The 17,242-nt window shown below is 33.8% G+C and overlaps 1 protein-coding gene across 1 annotated transcript in view; it reads left to right on the top strand.

The window, feature by feature from the left end:
* Positions 1-17,242, top strand: part of LOC126761831 (zinc finger protein 1) — a 61,877-nt gene that overhangs the window by 38,030 nt on the left and 6,605 nt on the right. The gene's annotated exons all lie outside the window — the stretch shown is intronic.

Below are 17,242 nucleotides of genomic sequence, written 5' to 3'. Positions count from 1 at the left end.
AGCACATTTATTTTACACACTGCCGTCAGCAATAAGTACCTTTACCTATACATACATACATATGTGAATTCCATGTACATATTCATACGTGTGTATGTCATTGAATGCATACGAACGGTGAGTAATAGCTCATGAGCAGCTCAGTACTCAATATAAATGAAAGGTGCATAAGGAAATATTTGTTTCATGCTTTTTGTTACAAAAACAACAGTGTGACCGCGAACCATTAACAACAAACAACTGGAAAAAATTTCCGCACATTAAGGTGTACGTTGGATTCGTTTGTTTATAAGCGAGTTGCAAAAGAATTAAAAACAAGAAAAAACGTTAACTTCGGCTGCACCGAAGCTAATGCACCCTTCACAGGTGCATTTATTTTAGTAACTATGTGTTCAGTTTGTATGGCAGCTATATGCTATAGTTAACGATCTGAACAATTTCTTGGGAGATTACATTGTTGCCTTAGGAAATAACAAATACCAAATTTCGTGAATATATCTTGTAAAATGTGAAAGTTTTCCATATAAGCATTTGATTCCGATCGTTCAGTTTGTATGGCAGCTATGTGCTATAGTGGTCCGATATCGGCCGTTCCGACAAATGAGCAGCTTCTTGAAGAGGAAATGATGTTTGCAAAATTTCAAAACGATATCTTAAAAACTGAAGGACTAGTTCGTATATATACAGACAGAAGGACAGACAGACAGACGGACATGGCTAAATCGACTCAGCTCAACATACTGTTCATTTTTATATGTATATACTTTATAGGGTCTCTGACGATTCCTTCTGGGTGTTACAAACTTCGTGACAAACTTAATATACCCTGTTCAGGGTATAAAAACGGAATTCGTTAAAACAATGTTAAATCTAGTAACGCAAATCGAAGAAATAAACAAAATAAAATTTTTTGACAAAATGGCGGTTTCTAAAAAAAAATTAATTTTTGACCAAACTTTTGATCTTAAATTAATTACTAAAAATATAAAATTTGTTTTTTAATTTGAGACTAATCAGTTTAGCCTATTTTGAGAAAAACGCGTTCAAAGTTTGGATTGCACTTCCAAGCACTCTGAAACGGCTTTATAAATTTGAGACTAATCGGTTTTAAAATAAAATTAAAATTCAAAAGTTTCAAGAGTTTTATATTATTTTTGGAATCAATTTTTTTTTTCAAAAATTAATTTTTTATATTAATTTTGTTAACGCAAAATTATAATTTTTAATTGAAATAAGGAAATTAAAAAAATATTAATATTAAATAAGTTCATCCAAATACAAAGTACTCCAAGCACAGTCGCAATGGCTCACTGGGCAGCAACTCAAGTGATTACTGTATGTATCACACGCAAACTCAACTTTGCACTGCACATATATGCATGTTTGTATGTGTGTAATGGTAACACTCAGTGAAGCAGTCAAACAATTGCACGCCTCTCCGTCGTTTTCATTTGCGGCAGATATTTTCACCTAAAGTGCATGCAATTTTTCAATTTGATGCCATTCGGCAGTAACCGTTCTGCTCACTTCACACACTCGTAAACCCGTAAGCGCTCAGCGCGCCAATGAGTAAATAACAGTGCCGTAACTTGCATGCAAATATTTCCACAAGAGCGCCTATGTATTTGTGTGTGTGTGTGTGCGCGTGCGAGTGGCTGGAGGTGCATGCAAATGAAATGTGGGCAAAAGTTGTTTACAACAACAATTCGCACACATAGCGGCGCTCATTTAAACGGCAGGCATTTAAACTGGCGAAAAAAATTTAATTGTTTCAGTTTTTAAACTTTTTCCCCCAACACTAGATTAAATTTTCTGATAAATGCGCGTGTGTTCGGGAGTTTCACTTGAGCAACAATGTTGACCAATAATTTATGGCTGGCCATTTGGTCGGCAATTATGTGCGCATTGCAAGTGTGTGCATGTGTGTGTGACCTTTGCGCACAGCGAAAAGCCTGAAAGGATGCGAAGAGAGGGACTAAAGTGATGCTGGGGCAAGTGCAAAAATCAAACAACAAGAACTTTGTTGGCACATACCTTCACACATATGTATGTACATATATGTAAATATACATATGTACACTTGTTAATGATTATGATGAAACCGTGTTGCGTCTGGCAGCAGCAGGAGCAGCAAAAAATTACAGCGAAGCTCTTTTATTAAAAGTGGACGAAACGAATAACAGCAACAACAACAACATAAGCCTAATCGTGTTTTTTGCTGTGATCATTTGTGAACTCGGCGCGTCTAACTGCGACGCCGACGCCGCCATTGCCAAGCATTAAAGCCACATTCTGACCGATTTTATTTGCCACTTGAGCTTTTGTTGACGCCACTCGCAGAGGTAGTGCTTCAGTGTCTGTGTGTGTGTGTGTGCGAGTAAGCGTGGGTGTTTGCGTTTATGCGCTCGTGGTTGGCGCGCGGTTAACGCAAATGCTTTTTAAATGTTGCATGCCACGCATGAACGTCATGGACTAGGTGCTTAAATGTCACCGCACTGACCACTGACGGCCACACGGCTGCACTGAGACAGCCGGAAAACAAACATACGCACACTTGCATTTAAGTGTGTCTCATTGGGAAAAAAAACTTGCTGTTTGCCGCGCGACTGCCGCTTGCTGGCAGCTGTTTGCACTTATCGCAAGTGGAGCAGCCAAGCGACCAATAGACGTACATACTTTTGCTTATATACATACATATTATATGTGTCTGGGGTAACTAGGTTAACCGCTCTTAGCCTCAAAGCGTGCAAATCAGCTGAGCGCCGTACTAGCTCCAGTTTAAGCTTTAAATTTTCACAAATAATCGTTAAAGCCCACATCAGCTCATACATATTTGCATGTAGATGAGAGTACATAACACAGCAGCCTCTTATTTATGGCCGCACGTTGCTGTTCTACTCGCGTTTAATTGAGCGTATACGCCGTGTTGTACTGGGCGCGCCATATTACGTGCGTACTACTGCAGCGCTGGCTTGCCTCCACTGCCTTCTTATTCTTCCTGCGCTATTTTGCAGCGATTTCTGCATGAAAATCGCATAATGCGCAATTAATCTGTGCAAATTGGAATTTTCACTTCGCCGCGCTGCAGCTGCCTCGCACGAACTGCAGTCCAAACGCTTGGTGCGGCTAACGCTGCGACTACACATGATACTCGTATATGTATGATGTATGTATATGTGTGTGTGTTTTTGTTGTACTATAATTAATTGTTTTCACACATAATAATTTAATTGTGCACATACATATATTAAAATTTGTTGCTATTGTTGTTTTTGTGGCAATTTAATAATTGTTCATTTGTAGTTATTGTTGTTGCTGCACAGACACTCAATAATCGCGCATTTTTACATATGTTGCTACATATGTTCATTTGTTTTCGCCCGCCGCCGTCCGCGCCACGCATGCAACAGTGTCCCGTGCGACCAAAAAATATATATAACAACTACAACAAACATTCGCAACAATAATTCGCAAATAATAGTTGCAAATTAATTGTCTTTATTGTTGTCACTGTGCGCTCGCAAAAATATGCTTATGCCCACATGTACATATGTATGTGTGTATGTATGTTTGTATGCGGAGTGTGCATGCAGTTGTGCGTGCGCGAGCTTAATGCGACACAAATAAAACAATGTCATACAGGAAATGGTGACAAGGTGTTTAAATGTCATTAACAAAGTTATAAATTATCTTAATGAAAAATAAATAGTAATAATTTAAAAGTGGCGAAAGTCACAGGTGCCCAAACGCCATTAATTATGCAACGCAACTGCAGCTGCAGCTTCGTCGTCGGGTTCATTTACCAATCCCAGCAGCGGCGCGGTTTGGCGGTGAATAATGTTCGTAGCGCTCTTAGTTACTAAAATATATTTTCCCACAAAAATCATATATTTTCAGTTTTTTATTTTCAACTGATGAGTTAAAAAGCCAACTTTGAGATTTTTTTGTAATTTTTTATTTCTTTATTTAGTATTTTCATATTTATTATTTTCATATTTATTATTTTTATATTTATTATTTTTATATTTGTTGTTTTTATATTTATTTTTTTATATTTATAATTTTTATATTAATTATTTTTTTTTTATTTTTTTTTCCTACTATATCGAAATATACTAACTGCATCTGGAGAACATTTTTTCTCAAATATTTACCTTATAAATCTACACAACGAATTAGTAGACATAACAGTCTTTTGCTTTTTTTATTAATATATAAATAATGTGGAATAATTCAAATATCCAAAATGCCACAATCTCAAAAATAAACCACAAAATTGCTGTTTTGATTATTTCTATTGTCTACATTTTATTACACACTTGAGATTTGCTTCAAAATTTTCACCAATATACATAAATAATTTCCAACTGAAAAAGCGCTTTCAAGTTGCTGCTGTGTTCGCCTACATTTATATATGTTTGTATGTATGTATATATGTATACATAAGTGTGTAGATATCTAACAAGTGGATTTGGAATTAAGAAAACATCTAAAAGTTATAAAAAATTTAATTCAGATTTATAGAATTTTTTATAGCATTAATATATAAATAATAAAATCTTTAATACACATACATATGTACAAAGTTACATACATAAATCAAACATATGTATGTATATTAAATTTTTTTTAATAAATTGTAATTTTCAAATACAAAGTTTCAAAAAATGCAATAAAAAAATAATATAATTTTTTTATAAAAACAAAGGTAATTTTCTTACTACTAGTGAATATGAAACTAGTTTAAGACTACTTAAATTACTACTAGTGCTTACATAACTGGTTTGCGACTAGTTAGTAAGAAGATTGTATTAGTATACAGACATAAATACCTAAATCAAGCACACATTAAATTTTTTTATATAAATTGTAATTTTACAAATACAAATTTTCAAAAAATGGAATGAAAGGTTTAAAAATAAAAGCAAAACATTTTTATAGCATGCAAAGTAAATAGCTCTTTACTGGCGAATATGAAACTAGTTTCAGACTAGTTAAGTTATTACTAGTACATTACAACTAGTTTGCGACTAGTTAATAAAACGTGTGTATTAGACATCCAAATGAAAATAGACAAAAAATAAAAGTAAAATATAATACATTTTAGAGGTTTTTTAAGTAAAAAGTGGTTATTAGATATCCAAATGAAAAGAGTAAAATATAATTGTTTTTAGATACTTTTTTGGAAGAAATTTAAGAGCGCATATTTCTATAAGAAACACATGCTTTTTTATACGCAGAGATTTTTACACATACACTTATGTATGTTCAATATATAATATAATTTCTAAAAATTTCTAATTGCAAAATGCTGCACCAAAGCCCGAACGCAAATTTTCTATATAAATTAAATTAATTTACTTTTTATGCATAGCATTTTGACAAAAAAATTTATATACAATTAAATTTGATTTCTCGCTCAAAGGTGTTTTGTGTTTTCCGCACAATTTGCTGCCGTTGTCAGCGCCAAGCAGAGTGCATTAAAAAAGTTTATATAAAATACAAAAACATGCAACAAAAAAAAGAAATGTTTAAAGGGAAAACATTATATGAATAAGTATAAGAGAAATTAAAAAGATTTATGCCGGAAAAATAAGAAAGCTAAAGATCCAAAATTTAGTAGCTTTCCACGGCGTGGCGTTAATGTGAAAAATGTGCACGCCCCACCGGAATTTCCATTAATTTCAGACAACAGCATAAACGCATTAAAAGTTAATAAATTTTATTTATTATAAACGACGCGCTTGAGTGTATATCAAATTAGGTGTTATATAATATACAAATACATACATACATATGTATGTATGTGTACGCTAATATAATATATTTATGTATGTATAAAAAGGCATTCAAAAATAATTATTTTCGTATTCTACGTTACTTATTTGCATTAGAAATAAGTCGATTTAAATCAAGGTCAGCGATTTTTTTAATTAACACATTTTAGATTAAATTTTTTTTTAATTTTTATAATTTTTTTTAATAATATATTATATTTAAATTATAAAATTTAAAATATTAATTTTCATTGCAAAATCAGAATGAAAATTTGAAAATAAAATGTTTAATACTAAATTCAGAACTAAAAATTATGACTTTATTTTTAATTAAGATTTTCCAGATAACAAAATAAAAACAAAAAAAAATTTTGTTGTTAATTCAACTATTTTTTTTTTATAATTTTCGAGATTATAAAATCAAAAAATGTTATTTAAATGTTAATTCAATTATTTTTTTCTTTATGAATTACTGCAACTTTGTATAAGTCACAGCCTTCCACCATTTAATGCCGTCTACAATAATTTATGTTAACACCTTGAGACAACTGCTATGAATAATATTTCCAACACTTTTCACGATTACATACATACATATGTATGTAATGCCATCTAATCTTAATTAAAAAGTGTATATGTAAGCAATATGTACGAACATACATATATAACGTAGTTGAGAGTGGCGTGTTATTGACCCTGTTAAATATAACTGCTCACTCACGAAACTCGCTGATTATGGAAAAATGTTTCATTAGCAAATTTACTCAATTTACACATTTCAAAGTAACTGAATTTTCTAACCCTACCTTTTTACCATTGATAACCTTTACTTCACGCTTCTCACCTCTGTTACCACTTTTTTGTTTTTGTCACCGCTAACTAAAGGTATTTGTTTACAAATCTCACTGGCGTGCTAAAATTTTGTTTTTTGACATGAATTTTCAGTTCCTAAGCAAAGGCCGCTGCTTAGAAGCGCATGGCGAATGTGTAGATTAAAAACCTTTGCGAAATATGCTTTTACGTAAATGTTATAACACGTTGCTGATAACGTCAAATACAAACCGCTAATCTGGGTCGCTCACACAGCGCACGGAACGGAAAGAGCCCGTCATTCCCCGCCAGCACACGAGCAATTGATTGCCGCTGTCGCTGCCCGCCCAGAATAAATGCGCGTCCACGACTAAGTGCGTTAATCGTTGCTTGCGCGTCACCACAGGTTGTTTGGCTGCTCGAGCTTTTGCACAAACCTATGTATGTACATGCACACACAAGAACGTGCGTGTTTGCTAAAATAAATATTATTTTTATTTATTTTCCTTTTTGCACCCTAAAAAGTGTCCAGCGCACTTAAATCATCGCAATTTCTAAATAATTACGCTGAGTGCTGCTCTTGCGATTTTGCACTTTGTCGCTGTTGACTGCGCCATCGAACGTTTTTTCGCTGCCGCAAAAACATTTTTCGCATATTTGTATAATTGAAAATTTATCGTTCCTCCAAAGCCAGAAAAACAGAAAACGAAGACTAACCCAAAAGCAACCACAAAGATCAGTGTTCAACGAAGCGTAGAGAAGCTAAACTTTTTTTTGTACAATTTTTCAACGCCGCTTAATTTAAAACAACAGGTGCGCCAAGTTTTTTCGCAGCAAATTTGAGTGCTATTTTTTGTCAAACAACGCATGTCAACTCACTTCAACGCATATCATAGAAACTACAGTTGTGTGTGTGTGTGCGTGTGTTGGCTGCGTGCAGTCTCGCCTTGAAGTACGAGCAGACTTGTCGGCCGATTGTGTGGCGACACATTAAGCGCATTAAGCCAACAGAAAACACAAAGTACAAAAACAAGCGATACTGGCAAATTAGTTGCACTAGCGGCAGCGGGGGCTGATGGAGGGGTGTGCGGGCGCTGAGATTTGTGAAACAAAAACGAAATTCAAATTTGAATGAGACTGACTGACTGACAATCCATCGTCGAATGTGGCCGCCCCTTTTGAGTGATGTCAGGCTGATGGTGGTGGCGATGAATGGCGGAGGGGGGCCGTTGGACGGTGGCATACCAGTGCGCCGGCGGTAAGCCTGTTCATTGACACGAGCTTTTAATGCAAAGACAGCGAGTCGCATGTTGTGTGGCTGTTCGAGTGGCTTGCATTATAGAGCCAATTATTAGGCGCTTTGCTGTACGTCACTCATACGCCATGTTGACAAGCGAGTGAAAGTACGTAAGGCAAGCAGCGCAAATCCAATGTAGCCGTACAACATTTTGGGCTCAAAATTGGCGCAATTGAAAGTGCGCAAAAAAGCATAATTACTACATAGCAAATAGGTAAAATATAAGCACATTTTGGGAGTCAAAGAAAATTAGCGAAAATTGATTTCTTGTTTTTATTTAGCTTTTAAATTCAAAAACAGATTTGTTTTATTTTAATTTTGCTTTTCATTTCGAAAACAGATTTATAAATGCGCCTTTAAATTAAATACTTTCTTACAGTTTAATCAGCGACTATGAAACATACATACACACATATGTAGATTATATGGACAATCATTACAATTTTGAGACTTCATTTTAGATTTTTTCTTTTATTGGCACAATCCAAATAAAAAAATTAAATTCAAAAAAATATATAACATATTTTAACAAAAACGTTGACTTATTTCGCACCGATGCTACAATACCCTACAGAAGTAATTTTGATCAGCCAGTTTGTATGGCAGCTTTATGCTATAGTGGTCCGATATCGGTGGTTCCGACAAATCAGCAGCTTCTAGGAGAGGGAAGTACATGTGCCAAATATCTGTTTGACAACTCAGAAACTGAGGGATTACTTCTCGTTTTTGTTGTTGTAGCGGCAGAATTCTGCCAAGTTGACAGTCCATGGCCGGATAAAAAATCCGGGTCCGTTCCAGTTAGGTAAACCCGATTGTCGTGGCAACTATTTCTCGTCTATATAGACAGGCCATTCAGCTCGTCACATTTATCGTTTATAAAGTATATATATTGCAAGGTATCCGACGTTTCCTTCTGGGACTTACAAACTTCATGGCAAACTTCATATGCCCAGTACAGGGTATAATAACCAGTTCCATGAAAATAAAATACGAGCGTATTGCTGCCTATGACGAAGTTTAGCTCATACAAATCAAAACCATGTATTTTGAAATGAAAAAGGGATGCTTGTGTTAGTCTACAGCAAAATGGTACCAGTCGCGACCGATACCAACACCTTAGTTCGCTTGAAGCGCGCAACAACAACAAATATTAATGAGCACAACGCGATAAAGGCGAAGCAATGTATAATACATATTTATGTTTATTGTATTTGCATGTATTTACTAAGCGTTGCTGATAAGCAAATTTATAAAAATAGGATTTTACAATTGAATAATGCATAAACGAGGAAGACTGGAGGTTTCGAACTGATTTTGCCGCCATTGATGAAACTCATAATATTATAGTACCAGATAGCCAAGCTGTGCCATTTTCGATTAAAAAATATTTATTTATTATATACATATGTATGTATATGTATGTGTATATAGCGGTGCGAAGGTGAGCGAACCGCCATAACCTCCACCAGCAGCAGCAGCACCAAGCCGTACCAAGCTGTGTTCGCCCGTACACGAAGTTATCAGGAAATTTTTAATAATTAATATTCCGCTTAATTTGCGTTCCAAGTATAAATTTATATAAATCAACGACCAAGCGAGCAGTGCGACTGCATACACATGGGTGGGTGCTCGCTGAACGAAGAGGTCAGACCGCGTAACCTGAGATGCCATACACATAGAGGTTCACAGTCGCTTGTGTGTCGCTGACACGGGAAGCGTATATGTTTGAAGGCAAGAATAATAATACTTTGGAAATAAATTAATAAACAAACAATTGAATTAATTGCAGAGCGACTAATTAATTCACCACATGTTGCTGGTGGTTGCTGAGCGGTGCGTGATTGGGCTGGTCGCTAATAAATTTGATGAAGTAGAAAGAGGAAGCCTTGTTTCTTGGAAAGTGGTACACTTCTACATTATTTCTATATGCTTATGTACATATGTGTGTAACTTTTTGGTTGCAGCGCAGCAATTGTGGTTTCTTTTTGTATATAAAATTGTGTATGTTGGTATACATATACTTTTTCCCTTTTATATACATACATACATATGTAGTTTTTTGTTTCGATTTGTTTTCGTGTTTGTGCTGCCGTTTGCTCCTTCATATCATCACAATGTATTGTGCTCTCCAGTCATCAAGGTGGTTACACAATTGAGCACATCCGGTCGTTGACTGAGCGTTTTCGGTGCCCTGCAGTCACCGTCGTGCGATCATGCAGCGGCAGGGCTTGACTCATGCATACCTTTCTGATTATGAATGCTGATTTCAGTAAAATCAAATGAAGTTCATGAACTCCCCGCTTAAAAACATTTGTACATACACATGTATCAGCCTAACAATTCCACTTACTTCATTTTGTTTCAATTTCGCATGCTTAATGCGCACTATGTATGCACATACACATCTATGTATGTACATATTTAAATATGTACTAAAGCAAAAAGTATCGCGGTGCTCACGTCATTTCGAACGAGTGCATATTTTGAATCGATAAGAGTTAATTTAAGAATTTATTTACTATAATTATACATCGGCCTCTACAAATATACATACACATATGTATGTTTAGGTATATGTGTAGGCGATTTCATGATTAACTTTGTTTGCATCGTCATTCCGCCGCCTTCGTATATAAAGTAAATAAGTAACGCTGTAATGGCGGCAAAGGTAGGCGTAATTCCCTATCTTTATGCATGTGTTTGCATGCATGTACGTGTCCGCACTCACCTACCAATGAGCTCAGATATTGCTCGCATCAGTGACTTGTATAATCGTAAGCGAGCAATCGCCAATAGTTGAAGAGTAAACAGGTGTAGCAAATGTGTGTTCGTGTTGATAATCGTAACAAGCGACGTTATTTGTAGGTTTTGAGTGCGCTTTGTAAGAGTGAGAAGCCGCAGACAGGTAAAGTAGTAGTAGTTGGAGAGTAAACAGGTGGAAAATAAATACAAACTTTTTCTAGTATCTAACATGTTTTGGGGAGAAAGAGAAAGGGCGAGTTAACACTGTAACCGTGCTTATTTGTTAAGACTCAAAAAAATAACTCAATTGGATGAAAATTAAATAAAAACAGTATACCGAGTAAAAATTTAAATAATACTTTAATCAACATTAGAATTCTTTACAACTTTTACAGTTTTTTCGAATGCATTTTTGAGCATATACAAGGTATGTAGATACATACATATGTATGTACATGCATATAAGTATTTTGTACAAATTCACTTGCAACTCAAAAGATAAATTTTCTCTTGTGGCATATTCTACTGCAACTTCGAAAATATGCTATCACTCAATGTCAGTACCTTGATTTATTTATTTTCACATTAAGTATTTTAAAAACAACAAACAGGTAAGTGCAGAATGTGTTCCCTAACGGAAGCGGAAATGTGTGTTAGTGTTGGAGTAAAGTTTAAAGTAAAGCGTAGATATGCCCATAGCTGACTGACTTCCCTCCAAACAAGTCAATTCAGAATTTGTTTGTTTATTTTCCTGTTCAAATGTGTCCAAGCTGGCTGACTGCCTAGTGTATTTAGATAGCGCTGCGCAAAAGTGCCCAAATGTGAAAAACATAAACAATTTGATGATAACATGTGTATTTGTGTACATGCTTACATATGCATGTGTGTATTTAAGTAGGCCACTATAAAAATGTTAAGAGATCATATGAGCAACTTAACATTTTAAGTTGTGGTTTTGAAATCTAAATCGACTATAATAAAGTTATTTTTATCATAAATTTTAAAAGAAAAATATAAAGATATGTTAACAGTATTGTGTGATTATGTTCATCATCGTTGCAAACAATGCATTCAAAAAAAAATTTGGACTAACATTTAAATTATTTTATTTTATTTTTTAATCCATTTAATTTCAAAAGAAAAAAATATTATTCAAAAAGTGTTTCAACTAATATTTTTATAATTTTTCTATTTATTTTTAAATCAAAAATCTAATTAAAAATATTATTTAGATTTCTGACGTTTGAAGATTAAAAATATTTTTCATACCAAATAACGAAAAAATAAAAAAAAATTTTTAAATACCAAATTAAAAAATTCAAAATTAAATTTTTTTTGTGTTTCAACTAATTTTGATTTAAATTTTATAAAAAATTAAAAATTTAATTGAAAATTTAATTAAATATTTAATTTTTGATTCATAATATTATTCAACAAAAATTTTTAATTAAAAAATTTGTAACTCTGATATTCATTTCTTTTTATAAAAATAATATTTAATTTTGTAAATTTCAATATAAAAAATTAATATGAAAAAATTTATTTTCTACTCTATTTTTTATTCTAATCAATTATTAATTAAAGAGATGTAAAATACCACACACTTTTTTGTCACACATTTTACTTACTCGTAAATTTTTTATGGGGCCCACCAATTATTTTATGTACTGTTATAAGAACTCTTTGAAGTTTATCTCCCACAATAGTTTTAACGAGCGCATGACTAATTCTCACTTCAATTAACAGTTCAAAAGCATTACTCACATTCGTTGCACACACACATATACACACACAAACATATGTACATCCATATGTCATATAAATTGAAGAATGCTTCTAAACTAGCTTTTCTAGCTTGGCAAGCATAGAAAAACCAAATGACATCTACGGCAACTGCCCGCGCCACCATCTTTAAATACAATCCACATAAAAGTGAGCAGTTAAAAAACTACAAAAGACATTTTATTTACTTTATATACATAGCTACATATGTACATATATGTACAAATTTATTTGTTGTTGCACACATGGAGTAGCAAGCGTGCCCGAGCCGGGCGAAATGATCACGCGCCACATCGCACACTTGTCAAACAACGTTTGCACACACACATGTACAAATACATCTAGCCGCGGCATATATGGTGTAAGGCACAATAAAAATATAAAACAATTTCGAATGCAAATATTTTTATTAAAACTATTAACGAAAAAACAACAGACGCCACCATCGTCATGCTGATCACGATCGCCAAAATAAACAATCGCTCACTCACTCATTCGGGCCGACGCTTGGCAAGTAGTGCTCTGTCATATAGGCACGTATCCACATATGTATGTATATATGTATATGTTCATATGTACATATTTGCACGTATTTACACTTGAATTAGACACATATACATATGTATGTGCGCATGTGTTGAGGCATTCATCCGTCCATCTGTGCATTGATCTAATTTGCTTTCCAGCGCATCTCGTCATGCCCACGTTGCTGATGAGCCACTCGCTCGGCCACTCACTGCCGCTGCTCCGGTGAAATATGATTCACACTTTCAATTAAGACGATCCAGCCAGCCGCGAACGGCAAAAAAAAGAAGAAAACTACGAGTAAATTGCATGTAATTATTATGTGAGTAGGAATTTAATTGAAATGGCTAAAGCCATTTAAATGAACGCCTTTGTAGCGGTGTTTGTGCATGAGTTGGCATTACGTTTTGACACCTCGATTGAATTGGGGTCGCCGACTGGCGCGCACACGCAGCTGGGCGCATATGTACTCGTGCATTCACCGCAGCCACATAACTGTCATAAATAGCTAAGGCTTAGCTTGCTTTAGGTTATAATGACAATAAATAGTGTGGAGAAAATGCGGCGAAATTAATAGCAAGTGTGAACCATGTTTTTTTTAATTGTAGGTTTTATTTCCTACAGCTTATTTGGTTAATTATGACTATTTCTCGAGAAAAACTCACAACCGTGTATATATCTACATACAATATATGACTTTAGAAATTATCACAAAAATTTATGTGAGTTTGAACTCCGCATAATTCGATCACACTAATTAGTAGCTATAGAAAACATATCATAGCTTCTTACACTAAGAAGCAAACCTTTTTTATTCGTTTATATACTTAGTAGTAGAAAAAGTTTTTTTTCGTATTTTGTCAATAGATGTCGTTGCAGTCGTGCACTTGCACACGATTTTTTTATCGCCCGCTACTTCGCTTTGCTCTCAGCTTCGGTACTTCTTGAAGACCGTCTGCTTTTAGTGATTTAGTGATCCTCTCTATTAACATTATTATTGTTTCTACATTTTGCCAATAACTTTCGTGCCGGTACAAGTTGTGTTGTTGTCACTTCCCTAATTTTTCTGTCAACACACACACATTTTCTTAAACCTGCACCGCCCCCTCTACATCCTCACCCGCGCACAGTTTTGCTTTAAATTTTCTGTTTGTTTTTCTTTCGCCTTTCTTTGCTAACATAGTTTCCATTTTACTGCTGTTCTAGTTCAGTGCTGTTGTTATTGTTTTTGTTGTTGTTCTGTGCCTTATTGATGCAGTTTGTGTCGATCACTGAAATTTTGTTTTGAAACACACATCCACTTGTTGGCACATTTGATGTTTGTTATATGTCTGTATGCTCGCGTATGTGTTGTTGTTGTTTTCATTTATTGTTATTGCTGTCGTTTGAGTGCATATCAAAGCGTGCACATTCTCAAAAATTAGCAGCGACCATAAAAGCGGCCAGCGATCTGTCAGAAGGTGTGTGCCACACGCCAAGCAAATTATTACATTCCTCGCTGTTTAATGCACTCTGCGCTTTATTTGTTAGAACACGTGAAGCTGTAGGCGATGCGGGAAAGTGGATGCAGAGGAGAAAAGCGGCCTTTTGAAGTAATGCAGCTTTTGGTGTGGGTTAAATGAAAAATGAAATGGACAGACCTTAATAATTTCTTATTATTCTCATTTGTAATATTCGGGGAGGGTGAAGAGCAGGTCTGCTCTACGCCGTTTAGCCCCACCATTTCTTGGTTCAGTCTTTATATCCATTTGTAGGCCGATGAGCACACCTTGCGTTCATTACCTATTTCCGCTGCAACAACAGCAAACATTGTTGCTAGCTTACTTTCTCTCTTACTTGCTCTCTCTTCCTGTGCCCACATCTTCTGTTGGTATTTAAATGAATAAAGTGCAGTCCGACTATTTAAAATGCATGTTTACTTCCATTAACTATGAGTCATCAGACCTGAGAGATGTCATTTGAGAATATTTTTAAGTGGCTTAATAACAGGTTGAAATTCTGAAATTTTATAAAAATATTTTTATATTATTTATTTTTATTTTTGTTTATTTTTTATTTAATTTAGTTATTTCTTATTTTTTATTATTTTTTTTTATTATATTTTTTTTATTATATTTTTTTTTTTATATTTTTTTTTGTATTGTTTTTAATTTTTTTTTTTTGTTTTTTTTTTTTTTTTTATAATTTTTTTAATTCAATTTAATTTTTTTAACTGCTATTGCCCTTATAGTCTGTTTGATCAGAAAAATCTCAATTCTTCGATGACGATTGAGTTAGGAATGGCAAGGTGGCACACCCTTGGAGGCACAGTTTTATAAAGAATCAATATTTACAGTTCTTAGTTTTTATACCCACAGAAGAAATCTTGTGTAAACTCTGAAATTCTCAATTACACCACTTTCATGGTTCTTTTATGCCCCACCTGCCGCCACATTCCATATGATATGAGTAACTCAGCTGCTAATGGATATCAATCGAGAAACATTTCCCTTTTACGAGCTGCTCCAACTCGTCACTCGTCGTGCGTTGGGGGACCGCCAGGAAATCAAGTCATTTACCTTTGCGAGCGCAACTGTTACAACAAGTAAATGCTAATGTGTACATAAATGTGTATTTATATGTACATATGTATGGTTGTATGTAAACCGCAGGTTGTGTATATTGCAGTTGGGAAATTGCCGCGGCAACTGTCATGGGAATAATTTTCTCTCACTGCTTTGACACCTTCAACTTTGCTCCCATTATTCATTAGCCGCGGCGTACAACAACAAAAGGGGATCATGGAAATATTTAGAGCAGAAGACATGTGCGCGCTTACAAGTGCGTTTATCCCACTAAGTGTTTGTCTTTGCTTTCACCATTTTTTATGCCAAAATGTGTTTGTGTTTTATATTTATTTTATTTTATATTCTTATATTTAGAAAACGAAAATCAGTGCCTAGTCCGACTTTTCGCATGCGACCCTGTGCTTGCGCTTATTTTTTGTTATTTTACTTTATTTTTCGTATTGCTTCCTGTTTATTCTACCTGTTTCAAGCTCCTCCAACAACAAACGCCCTATACATATCGCATATTTTATATACACTCCATACATGTACATACATATGTATGTATGTATGAACTCGAACGCCTGTGATCGCACATTCCGCTGTTAAATCAGTTGGCATTTTATTATACCTGAGCTTTATTCTCACACACGGCAAGCGATTTTTTATTAAATATTATTAATAGTATATGGTAAATAGTACACGATAGAAGTTCGTTAAATAATGAGCGTTCTTGTCTTGCATAGCAGCAGCGCGTTGACCAGCTTTCATTCGGTAAATATTTATTTATTTTAGATTTTTTTGCCGTTTGAAAGAATAAATTTACATTTTTGTTGACATCCGCCGCATATTTCTATAATTTAGCCGCAATTTTCATTTGTTTCGCTTTTTATTGCCATAACTTTTCACAGCGGCGCGTGAAAGCCAATTTTTTCAACCTTTTCAGCTGATTTTTCGCTTTTTGCTTGATTGGCTGTTTTTGCATATTTTTACGGAATTTTTTGCTTTTTCGATGGCTTTGAGTTTGTATTGTTATAAATGCATTATTTCATCTAATAAATCATTTGTTTTGCGCTTGAGGCTATTCTATTTTTCCCGGCATGATTTAATTGTGCTTGTTCGAAATTTGACATAAAATGCCCATAACCCGGTCCACATCGCTATTTGGATGTGAAGAAGTGCCAGAAGGGTGTGTGCAGGCAGGTAAGCAAGTGCTAGGGCTAGTCGATATTTGGTAAAGTAACAGAACTTTTTAAAGGGTTTGGAAAATTGTTTCTTTAAAAAAATTAATTAATTATAAATTAAAAAAAATTAATTATAAATTAAAAAAAATTAATTAATTCAATTAAAATTAACTGTAACTTTTTTTAATTGAAATTCAAACAAATTAATTAATTGCTTTTATTAATGTTTAATTAATTAATTAATAATTTTTTAATTAATTAATAAATACTTTTTTTAATTGAATCAAAATTTTTTTAATTAAAATTAACTGTAACTTTTTTAACTGAAATTAAAAAAAAATTTAATTAATTTTTTTAATTAATTAATTGATATTTTTTTGTTGAAATTAAAAAAATAATAATAAATTAATTAATTAATTTTTTTAATTAGTTAATTATATTGAAATTAAAAAAAAATTATTAATTTAAATTAATATAATATAATTAATTAAAACAATTAATTTAAAAAAACTAATTAATTTTCACTGTTTTTGAAACGATTTCCCATGCTCGCATTCAAACTAATCCGCTAGTAAAATC

The sequence above is a fragment of the Bactrocera neohumeralis genome, chromosome 2 (genome assembly GCF_024586455.1).
Source record: "Bactrocera neohumeralis isolate Rockhampton chromosome 2, APGP_CSIRO_Bneo_wtdbg2-racon-allhic-juicebox.fasta_v2, whole genome shotgun sequence".
Lineage (NCBI taxonomy): Eukaryota > Metazoa > Arthropoda > Insecta > Diptera > Tephritidae > Bactrocera > Bactrocera neohumeralis.
This window is presented reverse-complemented; position numbering and strand designations above follow the sequence as displayed.